This window comes from Rhagoletis zephyria, unplaced genomic scaffold (assembly GCF_001687245.7).
Source record: "Rhagoletis zephyria isolate East Lansing unplaced genomic scaffold, Rhagoletis_zephyria_1.1 Rzeph_scaffold_03583, whole genome shotgun sequence".
In the NCBI taxonomy this organism is placed as follows: Eukaryota; Metazoa; Arthropoda; class Insecta; order Diptera; family Tephritidae; genus Rhagoletis; species Rhagoletis zephyria.
The window spans coordinates 54,597-61,085 of record NW_016160666.1 but is presented as its reverse complement, the minus strand read 5'-3'; positions in this window follow the sequence as shown (position 1 = coordinate 61,085).

Below are 6,489 nucleotides of genomic sequence, written 5' to 3'. Positions count from 1 at the left end.
TGGCTTTGTTTTTAGATGTGCATCGTTGGATTTTACAACAAATTATTTTTTATGTATGCAGTAGTGCATGACTATTTACATGCTTTTAACTTGTCGGAAAATTAGATACGAATATGTACAGTGGCGGTCAAAAATGGATGAATGGTATTTGGTTTTTAATATTTATTTATAATAATATTTTAATATTTATAATATTTATAAACCCCAGTATTACGAATCCGGGAGCGGAAACTAACTTTTTTTCAAATATTTTAATATTTCAAAAGCTATCTGTAGAAAATACATTCCGAACATTATTTACGATGTTAACACCTGGCGGCATGAAAACTAACAACGTTTCTTAAAAAATATTTTGAATACAAATAATTAAAATAATTATGATTTAAGTTTTTGAAATTCGGCTATGCTATATCCAATATTTTTGCGCGCACAACTCCTTTTTGGGTGCTTTGAGTGAGCTTGTTTGTTCGATTTTGTAAAAATATGTACATATGTATCTATGTATGTATGTACGTATGAAACTGAATTATTGAAATTGATACAAATTATTACTAATAAAATTAATTAAATAATTATTTGATATTTCCGGATTTATTGGATAATGGAAAATATATATGTGTACTTATGTAAGTTTTAATTTAGCGAGTGCTCCCCCGCGTCCCGCTGCACAGCACTCGCGCCTATTTCTATAGCGCGGGCCAGGTGCACTCATTATTTTTTTTTTGTACGAGTATGAAATATCCACTTCTATCTCTCCATTGGCCTGGAATGTTAAATTCAACTGAGAATTCAAATAAAAATTCTCTCTGTTTTTAGATAAATATATTTGTAATACAAGAGACTAGAATTATTACTTCAAGTTGTTGACCTTGGATTTGGCTTGGATGTAGTTGAATGGAAGGCAAAAACATGTAAAATATGACAAAAAATATACATACATACATACATAGGTATATGGAGTCAAAAATATGTATGTATTTTACGACACTCTTTTCATCAACATACTTGTAAAGAGGGGCCTTTCTGATGCCACTAAGTATAAACNGTTGCCATTGATGATTGTTGCCTTTTTCTCATGTTTTGCATGGTGGGTACTTGTAAAGAGGGGCCTTTCTGATGCCACTAAGTATAAATTTCGAATTTGGTTGACTGCTTAAAAGTAAGTAGCAAAAAAGACGAAAATAAATTTTCAAGACGACTCCAAATGTCCCAGATATAAATTTCACTTCACTTTCAAACAAACTCACATTCTACTCGTTCAAGTACATAGTCGAGTGCAAATAGTATATGTTTAACAAGTCCCTTTGCCACTTAGTTTGCCCATTCAGTTCGGCATTTGCAACAGTGGTCAAAGTGGAAAAGAAAAGTTAAGAATAAAATCTGCCACTTTTGTAGCATTGCACACAAAAAGCAAAATATTGGCCATTGCAATGCTCCGTTGGCCAAGTTACTGCCGCGTCTCCAGTAGGTACGGCCATTGCGAAAGTGGTCGGTCGCATTTGATTTGTCATTGAAACCGTCAGTAGATGTGCTTGTGGAATGTCCTTTCGTCCATACAATTACTAGGACTTTTGGGCGATAACATAGATTTAGAATACCCACGTTGTTGTTGCTATGCTTTTTGTTGAATGTTTATTTTTTCCCCTTCTTTTTTGTTTACCTTATCAATACTTGGTTGTGTTTATGTTTATTTGCTTTCGAGTGTAGATTTATGTGTTCGGTATTATCTTACGTCTCAGTGTCCTTACGTACGGGTATGTTTTTGTTGCATTACATAAGTTAATTTTTTTTTAGTTTAGCTTAGTTTGGAGCCAACAGTGACTTTGTCTGGTCGCAAGAAAATGTTTATGCAAGTGCAGTTCACATGTGAGTATGTATGTATGTATGTATTAGTTGCAGTTGTTGCCAGTTCGAAGTGACTTTGGCACTTGGCTTAGTGTCACAATGCAACTTTGATCTGCCACATTTGGCCGAATAGAGATACTTTTGGTCAGTTTCCTGATTTCGTATGGTTGGTCTGCTGTTACTTCGCTGTTGCTGCACTGTAGCTGCTTTGATAGCGATTCGCTTCATCTAGTTTTTCCACTTGTTTCTGTCGAAAAGTCAGAAGTTACAGAGTTTTGGAGTATAGCAATTTTTTCAAGTGATGTTTTATTGTCTTGGATAGTTTGTTTTCGCAGCAGTGACACTATATTGGCGATGAAGATACATGTATGCATGTTTATTCCATACATATGTATGTAAGTACATTAGACTTGGTCGCGCTGGTATAAACACTGACTTTTTCATGGCTAGCGGATGAGGATAAGGACCTCCTCGGTGAGGTGATCTCCAAATTAAAAGCTATAACTTCTACAATTTTTACGATTAACCCTTAAATAGGCGCATGAGGTCAAGGCCATTTCAAGTTAAAAGAAAAAAAATATCTTGGAGGAGGTAAGTTTTTATTTTTGTATATAAGTTTGAAGCCAAAGTTATGCTTTTATTTCTTAAAGTTTACTATAGCCGTCATCGATTCGCCAACAGTTAACGACTGGCGAATCGAACGAACTCAATGAGGTACAACCAAACTCACTATCGTCTATCCGTGCTAGCTAACTTTGTTGTTGTTTTCACATTCAAAATTTTTCGTTAAGCGACCGGAACTCAAACATAGCAAGCAGCGAAGTGACGAATCGATGACGGCTTATAACAAAGGAATTTAATATTTATGACAATACACACTTAGTTTTTTTTTAACTCTTTTTTCAACACTCTTATTGGGGTCACTGGGAACCCCATGCCACTAATTGTGTGATTTTCTTTATGCGCCCAATTAACGGTTAATAAATTGTTAATTTTTCAATAAAACTTTCACAAAAACAAAAAAACTGGACTGAAGCTCAAATAAAATAATAACAAACCCGATTTTATTGCCAACTTGTATTTATTTGCACCCTTATTTTAAAGTTCCATACATACAACGTTAAAAAATGTATGTATGTATGTATATATGTGGACATCGCTTTATTATGCTTTCGACCTGAATTAACTTAATCGGGCGGTAGACTCAATTATCTAAATTCCAAATTCAATTTTAGTTGCCATAAAATTGAAAATGTGAGTGTTGAAATTTTCTTTTAACCGAGTCGGTCTAATGTACGTGCATTCATGCAAAGGCGAGATAATTGTAGCTTATTTAAAAACTTCTTACTGTTACGTATGCGTGTACATACGAACGTATCTATGTGTTTAATCTGTACCAGGGAGCCGAAGGCATAGGAAGACCGGAGGGTGGGTGGAGGGTAGAAACAGATGCGGGAAGATGGTAGTAAGGAACAGAACGTTGACACTTAAGTGCGGGAGTGCGGAAAAACTGCGACACAATCTGCTTGCACTTAAGACTCTCGAATGCAAGGTACCAGAGCTGCAGGTGTTGAGGTGATTCCACCTACTCATCCTACAAGCAGCAGATGCATTAAGAGTCATGGATGATTCTAAGAACTCCCACCAAGACGAGGCCAGAAGGCTTTAGTCAACTTGCATTTCAAGGTCTTCGCCCAGCGCCCGCTGATCTGACTAAATGCCCATTTGTTCAGACTAAATACTCGAGATCATTGGAGCACCCAGACTTTCTCTTACCGAGAGCACTTCCTCCAGAATTACCTATCTTACCAGTAAACCTAAATAAGCTTAATAGCGTAGTTATCGAATGTGGTCGATAACGAAGTCATACAAATCGTCACCGTTCGCAAACGAACCAAGAAGGCTTAGTTATCGGAATAGATATTCACCTCTTTCAAAAGTGTCACACTGGAGAGCAACCAATCCGACGCGTCCTTAACTGTTGCTTCATCTGTATGATGGAGAATTGCGTCTCGAAAACACCTCCACCAAATCCGTAAATAAACCAAGTTTAGGTTACCCTGCATAAATTCAAACAGTGTTCTCATAAACTTTCCCTTTTTATCATAGCAATCCGGTTAGTAAATAAGCGATATTCTTAATGCCAGAAACGTTTGTACAGGTTGCTCCAAACTCTAAGAAAGAGTCGAAGAAGGAACTGTCTCACCTCGCCTAAAAGCATTATACTCGCACATAGACAATGTAAAGTCCCTTAGCATTATAGAGTTCACCTCATATGAGGGATATTAAAGGTAATAGCAAAGCTGTCGTATTGGCAAGGACAGCGCCACCCACATCATTCTGGGCGAAGTAAACATACCACGGGCCATTTTTAAACAGTTTGTTAGAAATCACAAAAGATACCGTGGTGTTCTTTGAACACTGTTACAACCTTTCTTCTTGGTAAAAGCTTCATAATTCCTTGGCCTTTGTTACTCTTAAATTTAAACAGAAAAGAAACACCCTCCTTCGTGAGGATTTTTACGAGCCACTACTTAATTGGTTTAGGTGGAGACTTCGGTTCATTTTCGTTGTAAATAGAACTAAAGAAGATGTACAACCCTTTTAATGCCATTACCTGGCTCTAAGTGGAAAAAATTAGGCATTCTTCGCAAATCATTCTTTCGAGAGATTTCACAGGTGGAATTTAGAAGAAGGTTTGTAAGCGAATAAGCTTTTTAAAATAAAATAGGATCGGTAACTCCATATGGTATTACAGCAACCCTATATGGCCTACTTGTGTGAAGCTTTGGTCTCCTCCATCGACTAAAGGCAAAGTAGTTTATAAAATGATAATTGACCAAGCCCATTCTGGTATTGCGTGGATGATGTTGATTTGGTATTGGTCTCGTTAGGTACACCAAACGAATTCACTTGCGCTGAAGTCGACTGAAATCGACCCTCACTCCATGACCTTTCGACCATTGTCTACTAAGTAAGTATTTGGTGGTGAGATTATTACCTAATTTTTAAGTTTTATCATCCTATTGCAGCAGTGCTAACCCAATTTTATTATTTATAACAAGGAGACAGCCATGCAGCTTGGTGGATGTTCTTATGCTGGAACCTAGTACTACATATTACCATGTTTCGGGTCCCGGCTAAGTCGATCAGCCTCAGTCCGTTATCGGACGTTTCGTCGTGGAGGCTGAATTTTCCGACAGTGGCGCCAAAGCTCCCTTCCTTACCCACCTTGGCATTAAAATCGCCGAGCACGATTTTAACATCGTGTCGCGGGCAGAGATCCTTGGACGCCTCGTCCTTCTCTTCCGTCGGGGCATCCAACACCGAATTTGCGCTCCTTTACGTGGCAACTGTAGTAGACGTCGCAAGGCTTCACACTTACTTTTCCTGGCCCCGTCCATTGCATTTCTTGGATGGCGGTGATGTCAGCTCTTGTCTTACCGAGGACATCAACCAGCCGGGCAGAGGCACCTTCCCATTAAGGGTAATTGGATAAAATTGTTTATTATTTCACTTATAAGGTGGTTTCGTTTCATTCTTACCTCGTTCATTGTGTTCATTTACTTTTTATGTGTTCGTAGTAAAAGCGATCACCTGGTAACCTGTCAGGATGGAATTTTGCTGAAATTTATGCATTTATCCACCAAAATCCTTATATAAAGTTATAAACTTAGGTTAAATTAATAGCCTAGCAACAGGAAATGTCTAAGAACGTATAATAGATTTACGTTCTTTCATATGGAATTCCGTTGTTTGAAAAAAAAATCAGATCCGACTGCGTTAAAGCAGTGTCACACAATTGGTACATCTGTACTGATTGGTACATTTTTTTATATTGGGCTATTGGTAAAAAATTAAAAACTTGGGACAACAATTTTTTTTTTTTTTGAGTCACACGATTGGTACAATACAGCGAACTTCCATTGAAAATTTTTAACAAATTGTTTTTCGTGATTGGGATAAAAAAAAAATATTTGCTTATTCGGTCGATTGAGCAAATGCGCAATTGGGTTACACTCCCTTTATAAAATTGTTTCACCAAAGTTGAGGGTTTGCAACGTTTACACGGCCAATTGTTCGAGTGGAAGGTTGAAGTGGATGAATATTCAGTACAGACGTTTTAACGCGATTTAAAGACACTGAGTAACTCTATTATTCTTCGCGCTGTAAACATTAGCGGGCAATACTAATGGTAGGGGCAAATAGCTCTGATATTGAAGAAAATATACAAAGAAAAAAAGTTGTTTCAAAATATAAAAACAATTCTTAGAAAACACTAAAATATTAAACGTATCCCAAGCACAAAAAATTTAAACGCTATTATTTATTTGCATTAATTGGAATTGATTCATGCAAAAAAATCTATCTAATTTATATTTTTTTTAGTTGTGTCCCTTTTGAAGAACGTGTGGGATATGTTTTCAATAGACATAAATCAAAAATTTTATCGAAATATGCAAATGTGCGACTATTTGCTTAAGAGCATGATTACCCTGCAAAAAATTGTGCGACTAATCTCTAAAGAGAGTATTCCGGGATTACTCTCAATCGGGTACAATTGGGTATTAATTAGTCCCAACTAGTCTCATTCGGGTACTAATGGAGGTTAATTAGTCTCGACTCATCCCTTATGGGTATAAT